Below are 12,063 nucleotides of genomic sequence, written 5' to 3' on the forward strand. Positions count from 1 at the left end.
AAGGAAGGAAGGAAGGAAGGAAGGAAGGAAGGAAAAAGAGAGAGAAAGAAAGAGAGAGAGAAAGAAAGAGAGAAAGAAAGAGAGAAAGAAAGAAATAAAGGAAGAAAGAAAGAAAGAAAGAAAAATCTGAGGCCAGAGAGATAGCATGGAGGTAGGGTGTTTGCCTTGCATGCAGAAGGACGGTGGTTCAAATCCAGGCATCCCATATGGTCCCCGGAGCCTGCCAGGAGCGATTTCTGAGTGTAGAGCCAGGAGTAACCCCTGAGCGATGCCAGGTGTGACCCAAAAACCAAAAAAAAAAGGAAGAGAGAAAGGAGAGGGAGGGAGGAGGGAGGAAGAAAGAAGGAAGGAAGGAAGGAAGGAAGGAAGGAAGGAAGGAAGGAAGGAAGGAAGGAAGGAAGGAAGGAAGGAAGGAAGGAAGGAAGGAAGGGAGGGAAGGAGGGAGGGAGGGAGGGAGGGAGGAAGGAAGGAAGGAAAAGGAAGGAAGGAAGAAGGAAGGAAAAGGAAGGAAGGAAGAAGGAAGGAAGGAAGGAAGGAAGGAAGAGAAGGAAAGAAAGAAAGAAAGAAATAAATAAAGAAAGAAAGAAAGAAAGAAAGAAAGAAAGAAAGAAAGAAAGAAAGAAAGAAAGAAAGAAAGAAAGAAAGAAAGAAAGAAAGAAAGAAAGAAAGAAAGAAAGAAAGAAAAAGAAGGAAGAAAGAAAGAGAAAGAAGAAAGAAAGAAAGAAAGAAAGAAAGAAAGAAAGAAAGAAAGAAAGAAAGAAAGAAAGAAAGAAAGAAAGAAAGAAAGAAAGAAAGAAAGAAAGAAAGAAAGAAAGAAAGAAAGAAAGAAAGAAAGAAAGAAAGAAAGAAAGAAAAGAAAAGAAAAGAAAAGAAAGAAAGGGCCGGGCGGTGGCGCTGGAGGTAAGGTGCCTGCCTTGCCTGCGCTAGCCTAGGACGGACCGCGGTTCGATCCCCCGGCGTCCCATATGGTCCCCCAAGAAGCCAGGAGCAACTTCTGAGCGCATAGCCAGGAGTAACCCCTGAGCGTCACAGGGTGTGGCCCAAAAACCAAAAAAAAAAAAAGAAAAGAAAGAAAGAAAGAAAGAAGTCGCTGTTCGATCCCCCAGCGTCCCATATGGTCCCCCCAAGCCAGGGGCAATTTCTGAGCGCTTAGCCAGGAGTAACCCCTGAGCATCAAACGGGTGTGGCCCGAAAAACAAAAAAACAAAAAAAAAAAAAAGGAAGAAAGAAAGAAATAAAGAAAGAGAGAGAAAGAAAAAGAGAGAGCAAAGAAGGAGCCAGAGGGCCCAGAGAGATAGCACAGCGGTGTTTGCCTTGCAAGCAGCCGATCCAGGACCAAAGGTGATTGGTTCAAATCCCGGTGTCCCATATGGTCCCCCGTGCCTGCCAGGAGCTATTTCTGAGCAGACAGCCAGGAGTAACCCCTGAGCACCGACGGGTGTGGCCCAAAAACAAAAACAAAAACAAAAAAAAAAAAGGGGGGGGGCCAGAGAGATAGCACAGCGGTAAGGCATTTGCCTTTCATGCAGAAGGTCAGTGGTTCAAATCCTGGCATCCCATAAGGTCCACTGAGCCTGTCAGGAGCGATTTCTGAGCATGGAGCCAGGAGTAACACCTGAGCACTGCCGGGTGTGACCCCCCCCAAAAAAAAAAAAGCCCTCAAATCTGACATCAACCCCTGAAAAATTTGAAGGGATCTGACTCCTTTCTATCTTGTCCTCTATCTTTGTCCTCTTGTCCTCTATAGCAGTGTTTAGAATATACCAACTCCTTTTGCTCAGCCTCCTCAGGCTCTTCCCTTTACCAGTACACTTGGGGACACAGACCTGTTCAGTCACACAGACCTTTCACTCCAAGGGGCCACTGCTTGCCATACCCTGCTATTGCTGTGTGTTTGTGTGTGTGTGTGTGTGTGTGCACGCGTGTGTGTGACAGTCACATCCAGCAGTGCTGGGGCTATTCTCCCCTTGAGGCACAAGAGTCACTACTCCTGGTGGTACCCAGAGAATCATGCCATGCCAGACTTGGAACCTGGGTCTCCAACATGCAAAACACGACCTTTGTGTTCAGGCCACAGTCCTAGCTTTTATTTTTGAGTTTTATTAGCTGTTTCTTCCACAGATTGGACTTTCCATAGAGTAAGAGCCTGAGAATAATTTCTAGTAGCTCCCAGCATCCAGTGCCCAGCACAGGGTCTGACACATGGAAAGTGGGGGGTGATTGGTATCCCCAAATAACTGCAGAGCAGGGGGTGTCTGGCAAGGCTGTATAGTCATACATAATCCTCTGAGCCTTTAAGCACCTTCTGCTCCCTCTAGCACCACTCAGATGCCCCGCCAGTCTCCAATCAGGAACTACATAGCTTCTAATCTCTGCACTGGCTAACAACCCCCTGAGGTGGGGGGCCACAAGAGGGGCACCCTCATCATCTCAGCTGAGCCCAGCATTTTTCCCCGTCATCATCCAACAAGCATCTCTGCCCTGGGTCCCAACATGTGCCTTCTTGGGAGAGGGGTGTCCTGATTTCCACACCAGAATTTATTTATTTCCTGGTGGTAGGGAAGAGGAGAATAATGCAAGGTGTCTTACTAGTTCCCAAGTTCACAGCCTTTTGGTTTTGTTTTGTTTTGGGGTCACACCTGGCCATGCTCAGAAGTTAACTCCTGGCTAGAAGTCTCTCCTGGCAAGCTCAGGAGACCATATGAGATGCTGGGATTTGAATTGGGGGTCTGTCCTGTGTTGGCTGTGTGCAAGGCAAACAGTTTACCACTGTGCTATCGCTCCAGCCCCCCCCTTTTTTCTTTTTGTGGGGTTTCACCTGACTGTGCTCCTAGCTCTGTGCTTAGAAATTACTCCTGGCAGTGCATGGGGCATCATATAGAATCCTGGGGATTGAACCTGGGTTGGCAGCTTGCAAGGCAAATGTCTTACCTGCTGTGCTATCACTCTGGTTTCCTTCTTGCCTCTCTTTTTCCTACTCCCACTGTGTCCTCAGCAGCCTTCATTCTATTGCCAGTGGCCACTGACTTTTTTCTTTTTAATTTTTATAACATCATGATTTATCAAGTTGTTTCTAATACACAGTCATTTCAGGCATAACAATTTTCCAACATCAGGGGCCGGAGAGATAGCATAGAGGTAAGGCGTTTGCCTTTACTGCAGACAGACAGTGGTTCGAATCCTGGCATCCCATATGGTCCCCCAAGCCTGCCAGGAGCGATTTCTGAGTATGGAGCCAGGAGTAATCCCTGAGTGCTGCCAGGTATAACCCAACAAACAAAAAACAAACAACAAAAAAATTTTTTTCAAACATCAATCTCACCATCAGTGTGACCTTTCTTTCACTCTTGCCCCCAATTTCCCATCCATCACCATAAAATGCCTGTGTGCAGGCATAAATACATTTACTTCAATACTGTTTGTTACAATACAAAAGTAACTGGAATGATCAAAACTTAGATCAACAAGGGTCAATCTGAAATGATCTCTCCAGGGTGTTATTCAAGTCAATGTCTAAGGATTTTCTAGACTTTGGTTGGTGCTAGTTGAAACTTCTGTGCTGGTTAGGCTCACTGAAGCTGGTAGATTACTATGTAACTTTCCCATTAGATTTCCTGGGATGCTACTGGGCTGCTACTACAAAATATTAAGGCGTTGGTCCTTAATTTATAATGGTGTGGCAGTTTGATAAGGTTAAGTCATGGACCTTGACCCTTTTCTGTTGGAAGATATAGGTAGTGGCATTAGGTTGCTGTACAGAAAGGAGAATTTGTCCACTTTGGCTGAGAATGCCATAGAGGTATCAGCCTGGATTAGACTACCTGGGAAGTACCTGGGAAGTTTGGGCAGCCATTCTTTTCTTTTCTTTTCTCTTCTTTTCTTTTCTTTTCTTTTCTTTTCTTTTCTTTTCTTTTCTTCTTTTCTTTCTTTCTTTCTCTCTTTCTGCTTTCCCTCCCTCCCTCCCTCCCTCCCTCCCTTCCTTCCTTCCTTCCTTCCTTCCTTCCTTCCTTCCTTCCTTCCTTCCTTCCTTCCTTCCTTCCTTCCTTCCTTCCTTCCTTCCTTCCTTCCTTCCTTCCTTCCTTCCTTCCTTCTTCCTTCCTTTTGCCACACCTGATAGCAATCAAGGGTTACTCCTGGCAGGCTCTGTGGACCATATGCAATGCTGGGGATTGAACCTGTTTACACCCCAGTTGGTTGCAGGCCAATCTGCAAGGCAAACATCCTATTGCTGTGCTATCACTCCAGCCCCAACATTTTTTTTCTTTTTCTTTCTTTGTTTTATTTTTGGTTTTTGAGTCACACCCAGAGGCACTCAGGGGTTGCTTCTGGCTCTGTGGTCAGAAATCACTCCTGACAGGCTTTGGGGACCATATGGGATACCGGGATTTGAACCACCATTAGTCCTGGGTCTGCCATGTGCAAGGCAAATGCTCTACTGCTATGCTATGTCCCTGTAACATTTTTCTTTTCTTTTCTTTTCTTTTCTTTTTTTACAGTTTTTTAAAATTAATTTATTTAAAGAAAATGCATTTTAGGGCCTGGAGAGATAGCACAGCGGCATTTGCCTTGCAAGCAGCCGATCCAGGACCAAAGGTGGTTGGTTCGAATCCCGGTGTCCCATATGGTCCCCCGTGCCTGCCAGGAGCTATTTCTGAGCAGACAGCCAGGAGTAACCCCTGAGCACTGCCAGGTGTGACCCAAAAACCAAAAAAAAAGAAAAAGAAAGAAAGGAAAGAATATTTTTGAAAATTATTGACTCACAATGAATTCATTGAAGCACCAGCAGAAAGCTTAGTAAGCTCTTCTTTTTTTTTAATTTATTTTTATTTTTTATTTATTTTTTGATTTTTGGGTCACACCCAGCAGCCCTCAGGGTTACTCCTGGCTCCACGCACAGAAATTGCTCCTAGCAGGCTCGAGGTACCATATGTGATGCTGGGATCCAAACCAACAATCTTCTGCATGCAAGGCAAACGCCTTATCTCCATACTATCTCTCCGGCCCCGCTCTGCTCTTCTTCTTCTTTTTTTTTTTTTAAAGGATAAGAGTTAGGGGCCGGCGCTGTGGCACTAGAGGTAAGGTGTCTGCCTTGCCAGTACTAGCCTAGGACGAACCGCGGTTCGATCCCCGGCGTCCCATATGGTCCCCCAAGCCAGGAGTGACTTCTGAGCGCATAGCCAGGAGTAACCCCTGAGCGTCACAGGGTGTGGCCCAAAACAAAACAAAACAAAACAAAAAAGGATAAGAGTTAGAAAAATACAGTAATAATGGTGTGAGAGTGGCAATTGTTGTTTACGTTGGCCCAGCAAATATGGGTAAAATGAAAAAAAAAAAAAAGCCTTAGCCTAAATACAAAGAGACCTTATCCTTGAAGTTTTCTGGCATAAGATTGACTCTGGGTTCCAGGCATATTAGGTTGTCCAACCCCTGAATCATTCTCTGTGGTCATGTCGAAATTTTTTCACACATTACTTGTTGTTGGTGTCCGGTTTCTGTAGTTAAAGATTCTGGTTTCTGTATTTTATCAAAGTCAGGATGTGGAGAGTCCTCTAGTTTCACCTCACCATTAGATGCAGGGAGTCCTGCCCTGCAAGCAAGTTGTTGCTGTTGCTGAGTCATCTGGGTGTTAAGGGTACACTCCTTGGAGTAAAATCAATGCCAGGGTAGCAGTAGGGTCTTACCGGTAGAGGTTTGCTTCCTGGTGATGTTGTAGACAATTGTGGTTGTTTCCGTAGATGGTCAATGGTTCAGGGGTGTATGGGAAATGCCCATTCTTTGGAGGCCTGAGCCAAGTCATTATGCCAGTGTTCAAGGTATAAGACCTACCTGCATTACAAAATTTGTGTTCCTATTTCTATTAGATGATAACTTGTTTGCATATGTAGTATTTTCCCATTTTAATGAGCCTATGCAAAGGAGGAACAATGCTACAATGTATTATTAGTGCCTCTGGGGAGCCAAGGGAGCAAGTCCAGCAACCCCCTTGTTTCTAATGTGATTTCTAAAGAAAAAGACTCTTCTACCAGAATTCCTTGTTAAACTAATCACAAAGAAAGAAAAACAAACAAACAAAAAAACAGTGGGCACAATTGTCACTGTGAAAGGGGATAGTCAATAAGAGTTATAGTGCTTAAGGAAATACATCTAGGATATTCAAAGGAGATATGCATGTCCTTTTTATGTCACTAGAAATAGTCGGGAGGAGGGTGCTGGATCCTGGATGCCACTTTGGTTTGATTTGACTACTGGAGTCTGCAAAATGACTCCCAGCAGTTCCATATTGGGAAATGCCTTTGAGTGAGAACTAATCAGAAACCTAGTATGGTAGCAACCACAGTTACAGAGTGAAGGAAGGTGGATGACAGGAGGCCTCTGAGAGTAGATAAGTAGGAACAAAGTACTAGATTCTTCTCAGACTGAGAGTCTATTTTTTCCAATTTGGTAGCTGTTTGGCAGCTAGCTTGGGTGGGGATAATGATGTGCTTCGTGGGGAGCCAAGAACTGAGTGTAAAAATGGTTAAATGTGGGGTAATTGGTGGTGAGATTGAGGGAGTAATGAACTAAAAATGAGCTACTGGGTGGTGAGCCAAGGGGGGAAGGAAAGTATATAACATAAACATTCTGTATATGACAAACAGATTAAACCCAATGATATCCAAATAATTGTCCATATTTCCGCGCGGGGGCCACGCGGTTTCAGAATGGACAGGGGTAGGAAGGAAAGTTGCCTGGGACTTCCTTAAGGCAGCACCTCTTGTGCTGCCATTCCCCATGCTGGCAAAAGCTCCCAGCTCCCAGGAAGGAAAAAGATCCTTCAAGGGCTGGAAGCCCGGAAGCTCACCACCCCCAACTAAACCCTCCCTCCTCCAGAGCTGGGTGGGAAATGGGGAAAGCCCGGGGTACCCTTTAAACTCTTCACTGGGACCCATCTCACTGGCCCCTTGGGCATGCAGCCCAGGGGTAGCCCTGGTGTTCCGGAAGAAGGAAGTGGAAGGGTGCTGGGGTGACCCAAGCCCTGCAGCCCTCCTAGGCCTGGTTAAAATGGCCTTTGGCATGGCAGAGGCCTGCCATTCCCCTGGCTGGCAAAAGCTCCCAGCTACCAGGAAGGAAAGAGATCCTTTTAACATTTTTCTTAATTAAAAAAAAAAGATCATTCATTGGGGCCCACTATGATAGCATAGCAAGTAGAGCATGTAGGGCATTTGCCTTGCAGGAGGCTGACCCATATCCCATATCCCATATCCCATATCCCCTAGCCCCCCTCTGTCCCTTTCCCAAGTCTGTCAGGAGTAATTCCTGAGCACAGAGCCAGTAGTAAACTCTGAGAGCTGCAGGATGTGGCCCAAAAACCCACATTTCTTTTCAATTCACTTTTGTTTGTTTATCAATTTTATATCTTTATATTAACACAAAGGGGAGGTCATCCAATACTTTCTTTTAAATTCTGATTTTTTTTGCTTTGCAAAATCCTACGTTCCTTCCTTCCATTTTGCTACAGAAGTTTTTTTTGTTTATTTTGTTTTTGTCCCACACCCGGTGACGCTCAGAGGTTACTCCTGGTTCTCTGTTCAGAAATGACTCCTGGCAGGCTTGGGGGACCATATGGGACGCCAGGGATGGAACCCAGTTCCATCCCGGGTCAGCTGTGTGCAGGCAAATGCTCTACCACTGTGTTATCATTCTGGCCCCCAGAAGGCATAATTTTATCTTTTGGGGAAAGGGTTGAGCCACACCCAGAAGTACTCAGGATTTACTCTAGCCTAAACACCAGATATTGCTTTATAGTAACAAAAATATTCTTGGGGCGGGGCAGAGTAAGAGCATGGAGGATAGAAAGATTGCCTTTCATGTGACCAACCAGCACCCCATAAGAAATCCCAGCCTGGTTAGAGTAATTCCTGAAAGTACAGAACCAGGAGTAAAACCTGAGCATCACCAGATATGGCCTCCTCCCCTCCAAAAAATATTTTTCTTGTTTCTGTCTTTGTTTTGTTTTAGAAACTGCTGGTGCTGAGAGGCTACATCTGGCTCTGTACTTGGGTTGTTCCCCATTGTAGCCCAACCAGTTAAAGAGGCCATATTGGTATCCAGGACCAACCAAGGTCTCCTGTACTCAAAGCATGTGCTTAGCCTTTTGGAATGTCTCTCTATCCAGAGATACAGTCCCAATACTCTAAAGCTGAGTCAGGGGGATGACCACACAGTTACTTCGCTAAAAACCACCAAGTGGATGCTGGAAAAAGCTGATTCTCGTGGGTTGTGAATTAGAACCCAAGAGAGCTGTTAAAGCAGTTCTTTAAGGTATGGTGCAATCGTACAATGGGTAGACACTTGCTTTAGACACAGCCAGCCAAGGTTCAATCTTCAGCACCCTGTATGATTTCCCAAGTACTATCAGAAATGATCCTTGAGCACAGAACCATGAGTAAGCCCTGAGCACTACTGGATGTGGCCCAGAAACAAAAACAAACAAAAAATTCTTTAACCTCCCAGGTGATGATAGAGTTCAGTGGGAACATAAGTGCATCTGATGTCTGACAGTCTGGGTTCAATTCCTAGAAACCACTGTCCACCCTCCCCAACCAATAAGTTCTTCCTGTCAAGAAGATGGACCTAGAGGATGGCTCACGAGCTAAAATAACATGCTTCTGAGGCTGGAGTGATAGTACAAGGGTAAGGTGCTTGGCTTGGATATGGCCAATAAGGGTTCAATTCTAAACATCACATATGGATTCCCAAGCACCACCAAGAGTAATTCCTGAACACAGAGCCAGGAGTAACCCGAGCACCGCTGGATGTGGCCCAATTCCCCCCCCCCAAACACATGCATTCACACACACACACACACACACACACACACACACACACACACACACACACACACACAAGAATCTGCTTAGTGAATGTGAGCATGAGTTCAATTCCTGATGCTGCCCTAAGGCACTAAGTCCAGTCCCTTTTCATCTGGACCAGGGCCCCATCCCTAACACCATTAGAGAATGTGGTGATCTCCAGTGCACAACTAGGTGTGTATAAGCACTAAGGTGTGCAGTCCAGGTGAGCAGTATTTCCCAGTGAGCAGTGCAGTGAAATAGTGTAACACCTGTTACAACAGCCAATGTTGGTGGGGCTGTGGTGAGTCAGGACCCCTCACTCATTACCATTGTGACTGGTGTCTGGTTTAACTACTATGACAAACAATATGGTGATTTCTCAAAACAAAATAAACAAGGGGCTGGAGTGGTAGCACAATGGCAGGGTATTTGTCGTACATGCTGCTGACTCAAGATAGACCTGGGTTAAATTCCCTGCATCCCATATAGTCCCCAAGCCTGCCAGGAGTAACCCCTGAGCACCGACGTGTGTGGGCCAAAAAACAAAACAAAACAAACAAACAAAAACAAAAAAACCCTCAGATGAAAGCTCCTATATGATCAGCAATTCCATTTCTTGGAATCTACCACCAGACCCCCCATACACACACAAATAAAATTTTTTTTTTGGTTTTTGGGCCACACCCAGCTGTGCTCAGGGGTTACTCCTGGCTGTCTGCTCAGAAATAGCTCCTGACAGGCACAGGGGACCATATAGGACACTGGGATTCGAACCAACCACCTTTGGTCCTGGATCGGCTGCTTGCAAGGCAAACACCGCTGTGCTATCTCTCTGGGCCCCAAATACACAAAATTTATTAAAACATGCTCATGTTTGTTGTAGCACTTAGCACAATAGCCAGGATATGGTAACAACCCAAATGTCCCAGGACAGATAGATGGATAAAGAAGTTGTGGTCTAGAGACACACTGGAATATTAGGCAGCTATATAAAGAGAAAATCATCATGAAGTTTTCTATAATCTAGAGTAAAGTGGAGGGGAATTGTTAAGAGAAGTAAGTTAGAGAGGAAGTAAATACTGAATATTCTCATATACCTGTGATATATAGAGTAATGAGACAAAGAATAAAAGTCTTGAATGATGGCAAACACGTGGTCCTGTATTAAAGTAACAAGAATGCCAAGCAAGGAGTGGAGGGAGTGAGAGAATGGAGGGGCAGAAAGGGGATAATTTAGGGTCTTGGACATTTCAATGATGTAGCTATGGGTAACTAACTATGTACATCATTGAAATGTAGCTATGGGTAACTAACTATGTACATCAAAAACAAGAGTCAACATTAGTGTAAGCATGTGACACAGACTATAAGAAGTATATTGAAAAAAAGAAATTTGCTGAAGAGGCAGGGTGGTGGAGGAAGGAGGCCCTGAGTCACTGGTGGAGAGATGCTGACACTGGTGGTAAATTTGAAGTCCGAATGGTGGAATGCCTGAAACTCCATTATCAACAGCTTTATAAATCGTAGTGCTTACATTAAAAGAAATTAATTAAAAGAAAGGAAGTAAAGAATAACATAGCCCATGGGTGTTGTGATAACAACAAAGAGACTGGGAGGGGAAGGAAAAGTGAGGCCTTCAGGCCTGAAGCCAAGCTGAGCTGCTTTCCTGCCTCTCTAGGCCAAAGTTCCCTCTGACCTCAGCCTTCTGGAGGCTGCCAGCAGCTGACAGCTTGTTCTAGAGAAGTCTAGGGTCAATCTTGCAGACTCGGCTCCTATGGGGTGCAAACCTCCTAACTCTTGGTTACTCTGCTCTGAAAAGGAAATTGGGCATGAAGGAAGGTTTAGGGATGGTTATCCTGAATCAGAACCTCCCCAACCTGAGATACCTCCAACATCTATCTGGTGGATCCTAAGTCTGGTTGGCTCCTGAGGCCCTGGTTTGGCCTGACTTTTACTCTCTCAGGGGTCATTGAACTCATCCAGGTAGTCACTTCCACCAGTGCCCCTGCCTTCCTGGAAAATTCTCTTCTCTCAACAAGATTCCACTCCACACTGTTCTTTTTTTGAAAGGTCCCTGTTTGCAGTCCAGATAAGTGGTCCTTATGTCTTCCACCGCAGAGGGTTCTGTGTAGGTCAGCATTCCCCCAGTCCTCAGAGGGATCCCTGAGAACCCAGTCCCCAAGGTTCTGGGACAGGCCTCACTAACATCTTGGAAATAAAGGAAGCACTCCATCACCTGAGACATACATGGAGCTGGCATGTGGAGGCGATGCTAATAGGCTCCTCCACTATTCTTTTTGGTTTTTGGGCCACATCTAGTGATGGTCAGGGGTTACTCCTGGCTAAGCTCAGAAATCGCTCCTGGTTTGGGGGACCATATGGGACACCGGGAGATCGAACCCCAGTCCGTCCTAGGCTAGCTCGGGCAAGGCAGATGCCTTACCGCTTGCACGACAGCTCCGGCCCTTGTCTACTATCTTTGGCCTAAATAACTTCTCCCATCTGGTTCCACCGTGGGTTGGAAGCTACTCCCTGTGGAAACCACAGATGGGGGGCAGGGTGGAGAGGGGGTGGGGAAAGTATTTCTTCCAGAACATTCCTGGGCCTGATTCACCCACCTTGGAAAATGACCAGGGTTTAAAGTATAGACCCTGGGCTGGGCCACAACTGGGTGGGGACATCTGAGACCAAATCACACAGGAATTTCCCTTCTCTGATCCCTCAGGGGCTCAAGTGTGGTTCTAGCCACATTAATGGCTGTGCTGGGAAGGTGTGTGGCCAGCGGGCCTGGCTAGGAGGCCTCCTTTGCTCTCGTGTAGGGGAGGTTGGATCTTGTCCTGCTTTGAGACTGGAGTACCCAGTGGTCATGAGAGCATTTCTGATAGATTTGCTCATCCCACCCCTCTGTCCCACCCTGACCTTGCTCTCCTGACAGGCTTCTTGGTCTGAGCAGCTGATGGTGAGCCCCCAAATCTCAGGAACCCTGCCCATGTTCCTTTCTGTGTGGGTTGCAGAGCACTCTCTAGGTTTGGCTGGCAGGGCCATGACTTTCCTGGCATCCCAAAGGGCACTCCCTTGGTGTTTCCACCACAGAAACCAGAGCTTGGAATAGGAACAGGGACATCCAAATAAGTCAACACAGTGTGATCATCTGTAGTCAACAATATTTGCAGTCTTAGGTATAGAGGTGGGCCTGGGGGCTGTAGGCATCACCCTCAGACAGTCCACA

This window comes from Suncus etruscus, chromosome 9, assembly GCF_024139225.1.
Source record: "Suncus etruscus isolate mSunEtr1 chromosome 9, mSunEtr1.pri.cur, whole genome shotgun sequence".
Lineage (NCBI taxonomy): Eukaryota > Metazoa > Chordata > Mammalia > Eulipotyphla > Soricidae > Suncus > Suncus etruscus.